Source organism: Apodemus sylvaticus, chromosome 15 (genome assembly GCF_947179515.1).
Source record: "Apodemus sylvaticus chromosome 15, mApoSyl1.1, whole genome shotgun sequence".
Classification (NCBI taxonomy): Eukaryota; Metazoa; Chordata; class Mammalia; order Rodentia; family Muridae; genus Apodemus; species Apodemus sylvaticus.
In genome coordinates, this window is record NC_067486.1 from 10,134,193 (window position 1) to 10,149,717 (window position 15,525).

The following is a 15,525-nucleotide window of genomic DNA, read 5'->3' on the forward strand; positions in this document are numbered from 1 at the left end:
GATAAGTATGCTTACTGCTATGGGGATTGAAAGTAATTCTTGGCAAATTAGGAAACAAAACATTTCTGGTTGCTTTCAGAAACCCACCTTTAAGCCAAAGTGGTCTCAGCTGTAGTTCATCTGTGGGGCTGCTGTACACTAAGATCAAATAGAAATGTATATTTTTAAAGCCATTATCTCATGATGAAAAATGATGTATTTCAAGGAAGCAGATTTTAAAATATTTTTTAATTTGCTATCATTCCCTATTCTCTATGAAGTTGTCTTAGTTAGGGTTTTACTGCTGTGAACAGACTCCATGCCCAAGGTAACTCTTCTAAGGACAACATTTAATTGGGGGTGGCTTATATGTTCAGAGGTTCAGTCTATTATCATAAAGGTAGGAGCATGGCAGTGTCCAGGCAGGCATGGTACAGTGGGAGCTGAGAATTCTACATCTTCATCTGAAGGCTACTAGCAGAAAACTGGCTTCCAGGCAGCTAGGATGAGGGTCTTAAAACCCATACCCACACACACCTACTCTAACAGGGTGACTCCCTGGAATGAGCATATATACACCATCACAGAAATCCTGCTACTTAATCATAAAAGAAATAAGGCTGTTAAAGAATAAATACTCTAATCCCAAAGGGTCATTCCTTAGATGACCTAAAATAGCATATGGTTCATAGAAGCTGAAACACAAAGCCAAGAATGTTTATCAGTAAGCCTGTTTGTGTTTCACAACTCATTTGCCTGTTTCAAGAAACTGACCTGACAATATAAGGTTCAGTTTCTTTATACTATAGATTGGGAAGACTGGAATAAAACAGAGCACTGGTCAGCCCATTCCATTCTTGATAGGCTGTATATAGCATAAAAGTTTATGGAGAGATGCTTGACCATTGGGTAGATTTGATCCATCATAAGTCAACTAATTTCTTCTTGGAAACATAGGCAGAAAAGTTCTTATAAGAGTTGGCACAGGAAGGATACAGTAGCCCTGTACAGCAATCATCTTTAATAAGCAGGTTCCAGTTGATGTATAGGACAATAACCTCTTTGTGTCAATCAATGAGTTACCTCACTTTAAGGAACTAGACTTGGCTATTTTTTAGAACTGGAGCTTTTCAGAAACCATTTTTTTCAATTTTTAATTTTATTTTCAATAATGGTTAAAATAAGGAGAGAACATTGGCTTTACTCTATTCTTTAGTTCTAATACTTCCTCGGGTTTTCTTGTTTCTTTACTAAAATTATGTACTGGAGGTTGAAAGGCGAAAACTATGGCTGCTACCAAGAATGGTTGGAAGTGGAAAGTGATGGGCTTGGTGCTCTGTGCTTGGTGTGCACTGGTACTAAGAACATATAAAACTGTCAAGACAGGAAGTAAAGTACAAGCTTGCCAAGTTCAGTTATATGGCTTCATTTAACCAAGACAGCACAGCACTCCATGATTTATTGCATTTATTGCTCTTCTACTGATGAGGAATATGAATTTCAAGGTCATTGGATATTTCTCTGATAGTTCAAATGGCTTGTGCATCCCAGGCCCAATTTCTCCAGTGGAGAATCTACACTCTATCCAGCCATCGAAGCCTAAAGCACAGGAATCATCTTTCATTCCTTCCCCACCTACCCACCATCATTCCATCACAAACTTCTGTGGTCTGGTTTTTAAATAATTGTTTCTACTTCACAGTACCACCAGAAGTATTTGGTACTCTAACTGTGTGCCCCCCATCTGCTTTAGTACTCCAAAATGAGAACTATGGAATGTTCTCTCTCCACTCATGGTCCTCTACCATTGACTGCTGGATAACGTCAAACTCCTTAATATTGTTTATAATACCATAAAAATCTGTTGTTTCTTTGCTACTTCACGATACATCTGAAAACTCTTAACATTGGACCAAACACAAATTAGAACTTTCTGATTTCCAAGTGTTCTTTCTTCCTCTGGATATTTTTGAATGCCAAGCACTGTGCCCTAAGTATTTTCTGACTGTCTGTTTTCTCTTTATTCATGCACCTTTCCAATCCTGCTTTGGGAATCCTTCACTACATTCTGAAAACGATGTACCTAGATGAACATCAGTAGCAGCACCTGACAACCAGTAAATGAGGTTTCTGAGGTCCACCCTGCCTCTGAGTAGGACTATCTGGGAGCTCGTACCCAGGAGATCCTGACTGTAGCTGAACTCAGAGGAACAGGGGAATAATCTGGGGGAACATGCAGAAGAACTCAAGCCAAAGTTCATCCCTAGAGAGTTGACATGGAACTTGAAGAATATTTTATGCGTGCTGCTTTCTTCTTGATTGATGTCTCTTCTTGTCTGACATCACCCAGTTTGACTATGATATATAATCAGGCTAGTTGAAGTAGTCTTATCCTCTCTCAATAGTTAACGTCCACTCAGTTTATTGCTGAACATGCTTGGTAGACAAGTTTTATAAAGGTGGGGACCACAGTCTAAGCAGAAACCCAGAGCAGTGGCTTAGAACTATGAAGCCCTCAATTTAAAAGTATGAGGAAGGGTGACTATTAACTAGCTCTTTGCTGAGGTTACAGACCAGTGAATACTTACGAGAGTAACAGTGACTGCTTCTATAACAAACAATGGTTCACTGGAACAAAAAACATGAAATATCTTATTTGGGCATCTTCAACACTTCTAAACCTCATACCCCCTCTGTTTTATTAATAGGAAGTTACAGCATGAGAATAGTATCCTTGGTGTCACTGTTTATAAAATACCATCCACCTGTTCCACACAGGAGACAGACACAATTCCTATTGCTCTGGTCACTTCCTCTTACTTTAATTGGGGTGTGGCAAAGCTATGTAGATTTAAATTCAAGGTCATAAATGAGTCTAGAAAATATTCAGTCTTGGACATAAATTCCTACAGCTCTTTTTATTGTAAATCTGCAGGTCTCCTGAAGAGTGTTTTGTTGATAAAAAAAATCTATGCTAATATTCACATTATACAACTCAAATATTTGATCAGAGTGTATTAAGGAGGTACAATTTCCTATGAGGGCATGCACTAAAAAATAATGACACAGCATAGTATGCAAATGAGGTGCTGAGCAGCTGAAGGGGGAGTTTAACTGTTTTAAGTCAGAGGAGGAAGCCTGGAAGGAGAGGCTGTGAAATGCAAAGCTCCTATTGAAGAAAGAGAAAGGTCAAAAAGAGACAAGAGGAGAGAGAGAGAGAGAAAGAGAGAGAGAGAGAGAGAGAGAGAGAGAGAGAGAGAGAGAGATCACCATGGTAACAAGCATAAACTAGAGCCAATTGGGAATAAAAGTCTACACAACTGAACAGGGTTGAGAATAAGTAAGGTAGGAAACTGGCCTTCCTAGCCTTTCTTGACTTTTTCTCTTTTTTCTTTCTTCTTTTCTTCTACTTCTTTTCCTTTTTCTTTTCTTTCTTTTTTCTTTCTTTCTTTCTTTTTTTTTTTTTTTGTTCTCTTCTGATTGTGAAAAGACTGGCAGGGAAACCAATGCCACCACCAGTAAGGAGAGACTCCCTTGGCCTTGCCAGGAGTAGCAGAGATCAGTCTCTGATGAGGAGATTGGCTGCTGTGATTACCAGCTTGGCAGATGGACCAAATTAGTTCATGCCTGAGGAAAGGAGCAGCATCAGGAGCCTCTCACTACCGCAGCCCCACTCATCCTTGCAGGATTTCCTCCAAGCCCCCCAGCGGATGTCTGAACCCACGAACAGCAGGTTTCAGGCTATGATCCTTCACATATGAATTAAGGACAGTAAGAGATTAGCAGTGAAACTAATAATGGAATAGAAGCGCAAGGACGTGTGCCTTTGAAGTTTATGTGGGCATGGTCCTTCGCTTTCATCTCCTTACACTTGTATCTTTTCACTCTAAGGAAACATTCTGTGGATTCTTCTAGGCATGTCTGAACTGGCAGCATTACTATTCTTGAACCTTACAGGCATTATTAGGCAAAATAACAGTTACCTTAACAAAACTATTACAATGCATGATAGTTTAACTGATAGCTGATTTTCTCCTTGGAATTACTGGGAGGGTAGTCCATGCAGATGTTGCACACAGCATGGAGGGTAGGACATGCAGATGATACAGACATCCTGGGACAGAGGTACATGCAGATGACAGAGAACACGGGAGAGTAGTACATACAGATGGGGCACACAGAGAGCATGGAGATAGTACATACAGATGGGGCACACAGAGAGCATGGAGATAGTACATACAGATGGGGCACACAGAGAGCATGGAGGTGGTGCATACAGATGGGGCAAACAGAGAACATGGGGGTGGTGCATACAGATGGGGCACACAGAGAGCATGGGTGGTGCATACAGATGGGGCACACAGAGAGCATGGATGTGGTGCATACAGATGGGGCACACAGAGAACATGGGGGTGGTGCATACAGATGGGGCACACAGAGAACATGGAGGTGGTGCATACAGATGGGGCATACAAAGAGCATGGGGGTGGTGCATACAGATGGGGCACACAGAGAGCATGGGGGTGGTGCATACAGATGGGGCATACAAAGAGCATGGGGGTGGTGCATACAGATGGGGCACACAGAGAGCATGGAGGTGGTGCATACAGATGGGGCACATAGAGAGCATGGGGGTGGTGCATACAGATGGGGCACACAGAGAGCATGGGGTGGTGCATACAGATGGGGCACACAGATAGCTTGGATATGTTAGGCAAAGGGACAGATAACACTTTGTGAAATAATTTGAAAGCTTACGACACTACAGAGAACCATTCATGACTTAAAATTAAAAATCATTAATCATCCATTACTGATAGTTCCCATGGACTATTTCAGCCAAGAGTATGAATGTGTTTGTATGGTGTGTTTATGTGTATGCCAATGTGTGCCATGGAAGGCACACATATTTGTTTATATATATATAAACAAAAAACTAGATATTAACAAAAATAAGCTATGAAAAACTTGAGAAGTTTTTCTGCTCAGTTTTTATTTCTAGCTGAATTCACAGAGGGCCAACTGTCTTCTTTTATGAAAAAAATTCTCACTGTGTACATGCATGTCCCCTGTATATGTTACAAATGTATTGAGATATGGAACCTCCTTATTCTTTTCACTTGTGTGCTTTACAGATTTGTATCATCTTTGAGATGAGCTATGGTAGAAGAACTAGGAACACATTTGTCTCTAACTGCAGCAATACCCAGGAACCTAGGTAGGATTATCCAGCCAGTGCTTGCATTTGATGAAGTAGTTTGTTCTTTGTGTAGGCAGGGATGATAAAAAGAGGCAGAAGGAAACATGACTCCATCTTTTTGGCCAAGGACAAGTAACTATATGTCAAAAAGATTTACCTACGTAGCTTCGGTGGACAAGGAAGGAGCTTAGGAATAGCAAAGAGAAATGCTTGTTATCTAACTCAGGCAAAGTCATGAGACCAGGCTTGTCATCAAATATTTCCAGGGCCCACTCTGAAATATTTCCAGGATACACTGCTGCAGGCCAAAATGAGTGGAAACCTTGGGGAAGCAAGGCCCACTGTGTCTGATGCAGTTGTCATTTGCCATTTAGCTTGCATGCAGAGCACTTCAAAGCAAGCATAACCCTGGGGCGGACAGAGCCATGCTTTGCAACTCTGTTTTTACACAACTAACACAAAATGTATTTTTGGAAAATGTTACGGAGGATTTGTGAGTCAAGTTTCCTGATAGGAAGTATCAATGCTTTGACCCATCTCTTCTTGCTATGAACGTTTTGCTAGCCTCTTCAGTGACCTCACTATTTAGTTTCTAGCTTTATTTACACTCCTAAGAGCAGCAATTTGGGTGCACAGTAGAGTAAGGGATGCAATCAGTAGAAATTTACATCTAGGACAAAGTTTTGACTAGGAAGTAACAGATCAATATAAACTTAAAAATTCTGGAACATAACATTTATATTATGTATAATTGAAAATTCCAATATAACCTGACAGTGGTACAAAAATGGCCCCCCTACGGTGAAAACTGCTTCTGTCTAATTTGTTTGTAGTGCTCCACACACACTGATGGTTCTTCAACCTTATAAGATTCTCTTCCTTGGATTTCAAATATGCACATTTACAAACTGATTAAACTAGTGTCCCCCTTTTACTGAGGAAAATGTGCCAGCAATTAGGTTTTAATAAATAGAAGGAAAAGTTAAATGAAAATTAATTCATTGGGTTTCTCTCCAAAAAGAACAGGAAGATAACATTTTGGTTAGATAGAAGGCCAGTTCTTACAGGTTAGGATGTTGTACAACATCAGTTTGGATTTGTGAAAACTGTATGTAGAAAAATATTGTGTCAGCTTACAGGAAAATGTTAAGTGAGTTATCCCGTAGTGAAAGAAATATGCCTAAGAATATTAACAACATCATGAAACAGGTATTGTGAAAATGTTGATTTCTTTAAAAACATAGAAATATTATGGGAATATGTTTTTGTTTAAAACACAGGTGTAGGATATGGGGAAACTTCAGTTTGTCCACAGCAGGAGAGTATAATTTGCCTTATGCTCTGGCATAATTTTGGGGCATAATTTTGCCAGCTGCAGATAGTTTCTGCCAATATTTGAAGTTTGGAATTTTAGGTACTCTTGAGAGGCTATAAAAATGTTAAATCCCCAAGAGGGGCTGCTTATTGATGCTGCTACTGCTGCTGCTTCTGTCTCTAGGTACTGGGTGCTGGATGAAGATATCATGACAATGAAGATGAAACTTGCCCCAAGGAAGTTGATACCCCTATCAGCAGGAATGACCCCTTTCCTCTCTAGCCTTCTTTGTCTCCTACCTAGTGATGGGGAATTGGAAAGGAAACAGGGGTGGTATAAATAGAAACCCATAAAGTAGACAAGAGTCTGGCTACAGTTAGTTGCTTTCAAAATCAGTTGTAATTAAAATCAGACTTTTAAGAAAATAAATAGTAAAGAACATCAATCACTTCTCAAATATGTGACTCAAGGTCTCTTTTAAACATGAAAACAATTCCCATGAGTTTTTTGTTTGTTTGTTTGTTTGTTTGTTTGTTTTGGTTTTTCCAGACAGGGTTTCTCTGTGTAGCCCTTGCTGTTTTAGAACTCACTGTGTAGACAAAGCTGGCCTGAAACTCAGAAATCCAACTGCCAAGTGCCTCCCAAGTGCTGGGACTAAATGTGTGTGCCACCACTTGATCCTGAGAAGGCTAGATTCCCCAGAAGAGGGGAATTCCAGGACAGGGAAGTGGGAGTGGGTGGATTGGTGAACAGGGGGAGGTTGTATGGGTTAGGGAGTTTTCGGGGGGAGGGGGAGGGGGCGGAAAGGGGACAACCTTTAAAATGTAGATAAAGAATATATCTAATAAAAAAACATGAAAATAAGCTACTACAGTCAACTAATCCTCTAACTTAATGGACCAAGGCCAACAGTCAAACAAATAACCATAATGCTTAGACATTGCTACTTAGACTCATTATACTGAAAAGGTGTTGTAGGAAAAGACCCACACTCCCCTCTGCCTCGTTTTCCTTTTTCAACAGTAAGCATAGATATGAGGATATCAAGCCACATGTCAGAAAAGGATCTGCAACCTTTTAAAAGATTGAAATAGGTTTCTCCACAAGAGCAAGTAGGGGGGTAGAATTGAGAGCCCCAGAGTCTTAATGTATCAGCCATTTGGTGACAACGACAGATGCATTATTTGACATTTGAAATATTGGAAAGAGTAAACAAATTATTACTATTAGTGTCAATTGAGACCTTTCACCAACCATATGTTATTCATATACCAACATTATCAAGCTTTATAAAGGAGTTTGAAGCCATGCATATAGAGGAATTTTAATCCAGCAATGTGGCTTTTCTGGCAAGGAATCACATCCAAAGACCTTCTAGGCCTGTTTGATCCAGCAGGAATGCAGACACACAAAACATTTTTAATCACATGCCATTAATCCCAAGTGGTGACTCCTAACTGAGGGGCAGACAAAGTGATGAATCAGAAAAAGATTTGGCAGAATGAGTCAGAAATAGGATATACCTAACTCTCATGAGAATAGACAGGAATGATAGGCTACTTAAGAGCAGTTCAAATCAGTTCAGTCAGTGCAGTTCATGCAGTGCAGTTGAGTTCAGCTGAGTCATTCCATTCAATTTGTGTAGTTCCTGCAATGCAGGTCAGCAGAACAGTTAGAGCCAGAGAATAAGAAGCAGCCAGAAGATTAGAATTAGAATTGCCGGAGTTAGTTTGAGGACAGGCAGAGAATTCAGTGAGAAGCAAAGAGAAGCCAGTTTGAATCAGTCAGCTTAGAGAGGAGTTTGAGCCAGAACAGCTGAGTAAGACCAACCATCCGGTGTTCAGCAAGAGCTAGAAAGGATGAGCTTATTCAGCAGTAAGTATCCTAGATGACAATTACATCTGGCAAATAAAAGAGACATTTGTACGTGTAGATTAAGGTTCTATTGTTTTAAATTTATGGGCATTAACACCTTTCTAATTAGCCAGATATCATTCATTTCTAGTGTTTATTTGTTGTAGAACGACCAAATAGCATCTATCACTAGTCCACGTGTCCAGGGAAACCATAATAGAAATACATTACTTCTGTTTGTGGTTCCTGTGACTCACTCTGGGATATGAGATGATAAAGGGTGTTTCTCTGCTTGAACCACAGCAGTGAACTAGACTTACTGGGATCACAAAATATGAGAATAGTGGCATAGTTATCCAGAACATGCATGTGCTAAAGAGCTACCTAGCATCTGTGATAGAAATGCCCGTGCATTTTATAAACTTAAAAATAAATATTAGCAGACTTTGTTCCAATCTGAAATCTGTTCCAACAATGTCCTCAGTTTGATATGAATATAAGATGTGGTGGCTCTTCAATTTATCATTTTGAAACAAAAAATCAGATTATATCAAATCAAATGTAAATATGCTTAGTTCCTTCATAGATCACTTTATGGTCAGAAAGTTTGTTTTTACAAGTCCTTGACGTCATTCTTTTTTTCAGTAAATATGGTGCCACTGCTTGGCCAAATACATGTACATTCCAAATACATTTTTTGGAAAACTATGTGAATGAACAGCTCTCTCATTGGTAAATAATACAATATGAGTTTTACAGAAGACAATAAAGTGCTTGCTGATTAAGCATGACCCTATGAGTCATATGTAGAATAGCTTTATTTCAATTTGAAACTATAGAGTCATTTAGGAACCTCAACTGAGAAAATGCCTCCAGCAGATTGGCCTGGGGAATGATTACAGTGCATTTCTTTTTTTTTAATTGCATATTTTGTTTATTTACATTTTAAACGTTATCCCCTTTCCTGCCTCCCCAAAAGTCCCCTATATAAAGGATAGTAGCCCTTGTATTAAAAACAATGACTTCCTGAAATTCTTAGTGTTTTAGTGCAAATGAATAAAAGTAGAAAATATCATCTTGAGTGAGGCAACCCAATCACAAAAGAACACACATGGTATGCAATCACTGATACGTGGGTTTTAGCCTAATAGCTCGGAATACCCAAAGTTTTTAATAGCTGAGTAGTACTCCATTGTGTAAATTTACCACATTTTCTATATCCATTCCTCTGTTGAAGGACATCTGACTTCTTTACAGCTTCTGGCTATTATAAGTAAGGCTGCTCTGAACATAGTGTAGCATGTATCCTTGTTAAGAAGAGAAAATAGGGAAGATCCTTGAACACATGGGCACAGGGCAAAATTTCCTGAACACAACACCAATGGTTTATGCTCTAAGATCAAAAATAGACAAATGAGACTTCTTAAAATTGCAAAGCGTTTATAAGGCAAAGGACACTGTCAATAGGACAAAATGGCAACCAACCCTACATTCAATAGAGAGCTACTAGCATATATATATATATATATATATATATATATATATATATATATATATATAACACAAGAAATTAGACTCCAGACAATCAAATAAACCTATTAAAAATGAGGCACAGAGCTAAACAAAGAATTCCCAACTGAGGAAACTCAAATGGTTGAGAAGTACCTAAAGAAATGTTCAACATTCGTAGTCATCAGGAAAATGCAAATCAAAACAACACTGAGATTCCACCTCACATCAGTTAGAATGGCTAAGATCAAAAACTCAGCTGACAATAGATGCTGATGAGGATGTAGAGAAAGAGGAACACTCCTCCATTACTCTCCATTGCTGGTGGTATTGCAAGCTGGTACAATACTAGAAATCAGTCTAGCAGTTCCTCAGAAAATTGGACATCGTGCTACCTGAGGACCCAGCTATACCACTCTTGGACATATATCCAAATGATGCTCCAACATACAACAAAGATACAGTACATTTCTTAATTAGTGATTAATTTGGGGTGACCCATTCCTTTGGGATTGGTGCTACCACTGAGATGGCAATGCTGGGGTGTATGAGCAATCCATGAGGAGCAAGCCAGTAAACAGTGCTCTTCTGTGGCTTCTGCTTCAGTTCTTGCCTCAGGATTCCTACCCTGACCACTGTAAACAATGAATTGTGGCATGAAAGAGCAAGCACCATGAACTTCCTTCCTCTTGAAGTTGCTTTCAGTCATGATGTTTTATCACAGCAATAGAAACCCTAACTAAGACAGCTCTCCAACAACCACATAAAAAGATGCCTCCCACAGGGCACACCCTGCATCTCTAACACCAGCTTCTACATTCACCTCTAAGAAAGGCAAGTGTATAAACACAAACACGCTTTTCATTTAAACACTTGACTGTTGCCTTCAAAACGTCAAATAATTAGAAAGGGTTGCATGGCGATCTATATAATTTTTATGTTGTTACATGTGGAAGTATGTAAATAAAATATCAGAACAAATTAGAATGAGACTATACTTAATTAAATTTTCTAATACATCCATATTTATTAAATTATTTTTATCCTTTGGCATAGAATTCCCTCCTGACTCATCCAACTTACTAATTTAAGAAAGTTATTTAAGATAAAATAGCTCTGTCTTCTGTCTCATGTTGGAATAAAGTGGTACTAATTATTCAATTTTGCATCAAACGCTGATGAGGAAATAAATGTTTGACTAATTCCTCATGAAAGTGTTTTAGGATCAAACAAATCATGAAGAAATACTCATACTACTTGTTGATATTAATTATTCTTAGTGACTCATGATGGAATAGGAAATGCATAACAATCATCTAGACTTACTTGGAGCACTGGTTTCTAAAAATCTTGTGAGTTATTGGTCTGCCCACCTCTAACCTTGATAGATATGTCTTCGATCCGGTCTTGCTCCTCCTGAAGTCAGCTCTCTGCCTGGAGTCAGTCATGGATATGTGTGTATTATTTGCATAAATTATATATGACTAATAAAGGTACCATCTCCCAGGATAACCAGAATCATTTCTAGACAACCTTTCACTGCTGTTAAACTTCCAAGGAAGCTAACTTGGACAACTATTAAGACTGGGAGGTAGGATAAGTGTAGCTCAGTGAAGAGTATTTGCTCAGCATTGAGGGCATCTAGTAAGTGATGGAGAAGATAAGGCCATGACAACACTGACATATACACTTAGTTTAAATGAATGCATACCTGTGTGTTTGGACTACAAAAGGGAAGTTACCCAGCCATTAAAAAGACACGAAAACAGTGCCTCTATCAGGTAAAAGAAGAACAGTTATGTAGAGAGAAACAAACTGCATAAAGGACTGTAGTATCTTGGAGATTTCTTTCTGGCTCTTAAAAAAAGTATACAGAGTAAAACACTCTAAAAAAGAAATACTATTTCATTCATGCTCTTTTCATTCTATCATCTATTCAATATATTCAAATATTTGTTGAGCTCAGTAGTGATTTCCTAGGGACACTGTAACAAATACCCAAAGCCTGTTACTTAATATGGAAGTGAGCTGTCTTGACATTATAAAGCCTCAAAGATGAAAGGTAAGATATTGTCAGGGGTGAGTGTTCCTAAGAGACATGGGAAGAATATGATCTAGTTGTTCTCAAAGCATGCAGTAGCCTCAAGTGTGTCTTGATGATATATCTCTAAATGGTTTTCCCTCTGTATGCATGGGTCTCTATTTCAAATTTTCTCCTTTTTATATTGGCAACCATCATAATGAGCTGGGGAATTGTGATGGTTTGAATAAGAATGACCCCCTCCATAGGATCATGTACCTGAATACTTGGTTCTCAGTGGCACTGCCTGGGAAGGGTTATGAGGGTGTGGCCTTGCTGGAGGAGAAGTGTCTCTGGAGGTGGACTCAAGCCCACACAACAGGCTCATTCTCTTTCTGCTACATGTTGTAGATAAGATGTAGTAAACTCTCAGCTACTGCTCCAGAGTCATGTCTGCCTACATGCCTGCAGTCATGTTCCCCACCATGATGATTTTGGACTAATCCTCTGAAACTGAAATCAAACCCCCAATTAAATTCTTTCTCCTAAAAATTTGCCTTGGCTGTGCTGTCTCTTTGCAGCAATATAATAGTTACAAGACCGGAATACCTTAATGACCTCAATTTAATTTAAATACTTCTATAAGAATACTTATATCCCCAAAAGAATTCATGTTATTGTTTACTAAGAGTTAAAACTTTAAAATGATTGTGTAGTCTTCTCCTCTTGGTCCCCAGATCTCAGTCACAAACAAAATTCTTGTTCAAAAGCCTTGGTGACTGGCTTTCCAGGCACTTAGATGAGAGCATCAGGTTTTCTTTTTCCTGTTCTAGTGATGAAAACAGCTGCTGAATGATTAACTTCTCAAAACTGTGTATGTTTATCAGGCACACAATCAGAACCCAAGTTCTCCGTTTCCTGTGCTGCACAGTTTTTATAAAACAGGTGATTCAATCTAATGGCTCCCACCCATCATTTTCCTACGCAAGTACCTTGAAGTAGCCCGAATGAGGAAGAACATTTCCTGTCCCTATTCTTTACCAGCACGTGTGGCACAAAACAGTGGTTGCCAAAATTCCCTGCCAGCAAAATGGGATGATTTTCTTCAGTAAAAACTTCAGAAAGTTTTTATCTAAAGTTGAAGCCTAAACAGCAAATCACTGAAGAAAACACAAATGTTTTGTCTCTTAGGGACAACCTGTCATATGAAAATAAAAGTGAAATAAAAACAAGAATTGCAACTGGGAGAAATTAACTCAAACCATAATAAAGGTTTAATTGGCTGTTACCAGCCAATTAAAAGTTGACATCCAAGGGCCTTTGGAGACATCTAAAATTGTTCTGTTTCAGAAGAATCCTGCTCTTTTGAGAAATTAATATATTGATGAGGTGCTTCCTCTCAGCAGGTCCAGAGCTCCTTGCTTCAAATGACTATACATCATAGATGATTGCCTAGGAATTCTTTTGACTTTGCATCTTTCTCTGGAATAAATTCTTTGTCTGTTAAGGTCATCCTAAATACATAAATACATAATGCAATTTCATAACACTATATTTTCTTAATGGAATTGAAAACTACATTCACAGGAGTGAATTGTCATCTATGTTAATTATGGTAAGAGATGTTCAAATTAAGTCCATTTTATTATATATTCCATTAAGATGCTATAATGCATAAATGATAATCCAATTTTACTGCTATTGTCATATGTATATTATGTTTATATATATATATACATATATATAATAGGAATACAGAAAAAGATTAAAATTAGAGGATGTTTAATAACACATACTAACCTGTTGTTTTATATGATCATTTCCCCTAATTTGATGATGCCTTAGTTAATTGCCTGACAATTCGCTAATGCTCTTTTTCTTTTTGCTCTGGGTGCTCAGTTCTTCTTCTTCTTCTTCTTCTTCTTCTTCTTCTTCTTCTTCTTCTTCTTCTTCTTCTTCTTCTTCTTCTTCTTCTTTCTTTTCCCCTTGCCCTGTTCCTCCTCCTCTTCCTTCTCTTCCTCCTCCTCCAGATAAAACATATAAGAATCACACAGCACCCCCAAAGAAAGTTGCTGCTTAACCACTTTGGGCATTTCAATAATCAGTAAGACCCAGAAATGTAGAATGCAAAAGAGGTTCCTATAACTGGCTAAGGACTCAGGCCTCTCACCCTCTGTGCAAGACCACAGTGGTGAGCCTTCCATGTGTTCTATGAGCTTGTTTATAGCCACAGACAGATGGAACTACTGGGAAGAAAATACTTAGTACTGCAGCCTCAAGGAGACTTAGACGAGAATAGGGAAGATAGTTGCAATGACATTATTTTCCAAGTACATGCTTCCTTTTTGAAGACTATAAAGCTCCCTACCTGTCCTCCCATGCAGGTAGTTTAGGAGAAATCTCCATGACAATGTATATCATCCTCATAGATACCTCCCTCTAGGTGTGATGAGGGCACACTAGAACTGGGAGCTGTTCTGGCCAGCAAATCTTTGATGAACTTCAAGCTTTGATTTTTGTCAATGGAATAAAATCTAAAGCATGGTATGAGTGTCATCCAAAGCTCTGCTTGACTTTCAGCTGTGACCTATTACATTTATGGCTTTGGCTAACTTAGGGGGCACAGTACCTGGATATCTCCCAAAGTCGAGGTCTTCCCACATGAGAACAATTCTTCACATTTTTTTATTTCTGTAATCTTTATTTTTTACTTGCCAGCAATGACAAGTAGAAACAGATACACAATTTTTAAGGAGAAAAATTTCCAGTCTTCTTAGCCTAATGCGGACATCACTGTGTTGTTCTCTTGCTATAATATGGCATCTTTAAGGACAAGTTAGAAGGTGGGAACCTAGGAAAGAAAAAAACAGCAAACTCTTTCTGCTCCACATGGCCAGTAATTCCTGCCAGGACTCTGTGCTAGGGTGTCTGTCACAATGGCAGGCTTGTGTCATTCTTTGTTGTGGTTGTTTAGCTGTGCCCTTTGCTTCTTCACCAAAGTAGCCCCCATTAGTGATAACTAACAATGTTTCCTAAAATTGCCAAAGTATTAGGAAAATAAAATAATTGCTGGTGATCAATAGCTACTATCTTATAATAAGAACAACCTTTCTAAAAAGATTGACTATTAAGGCCTCTATCTAAGTGCAGCATATGCTGTGAGCACACTGAGTTCCTGAAGAACATTTCTTTTCGACAAAGCTTTCAGCTGGCAAGAACAGTGGCTTAAAGAACAAACAAACAAACAAACAACAACAATCAAAACAACGTGGAAGAGAAATAGAGACATTCTTCCCATGGCCACATATCTGCACAAGTGGATCCCCATTTTCCATTGGGGCAAATGGATTTTTAATTAGTGTGTAGAGCATTAGATATCATTTTGACATTTCTGAACAAAGTATGTTTTAGTGATGTTCCCTTCAACCCAATCTCTCCCAATCCACACACCCTTGACACCCAGTTATCCAACCTGACAAACTCTATTGTCTCTTTCTTTTCCATGACCCAGATGTCCTTCTTCTCTTATCATGCTAGTTCTCTCTGGGTACAGATTCTTCATGCCCAGGCATACAGCAGTAGAGGGCACAGACCAAGACTGCTTCTCTTAAAAGGGCCTTTTGAAGGCTGCTGGGAAAGCAACCTTAA

At 38.8% G+C, this 15,525-nt stretch overlaps 1 protein-coding gene across 2 annotated transcripts in view; it reads left to right on the forward strand.

Annotated features, from left to right (window-relative positions):
• Grik1 (glutamate ionotropic receptor kainate type subunit 1) overlaps positions 1-15,525 on the forward strand; it is a 425,830-nt gene that overhangs the window by 170,962 nt on the left and 239,343 nt on the right. The gene's annotated exons all lie outside the window — the stretch shown is intronic.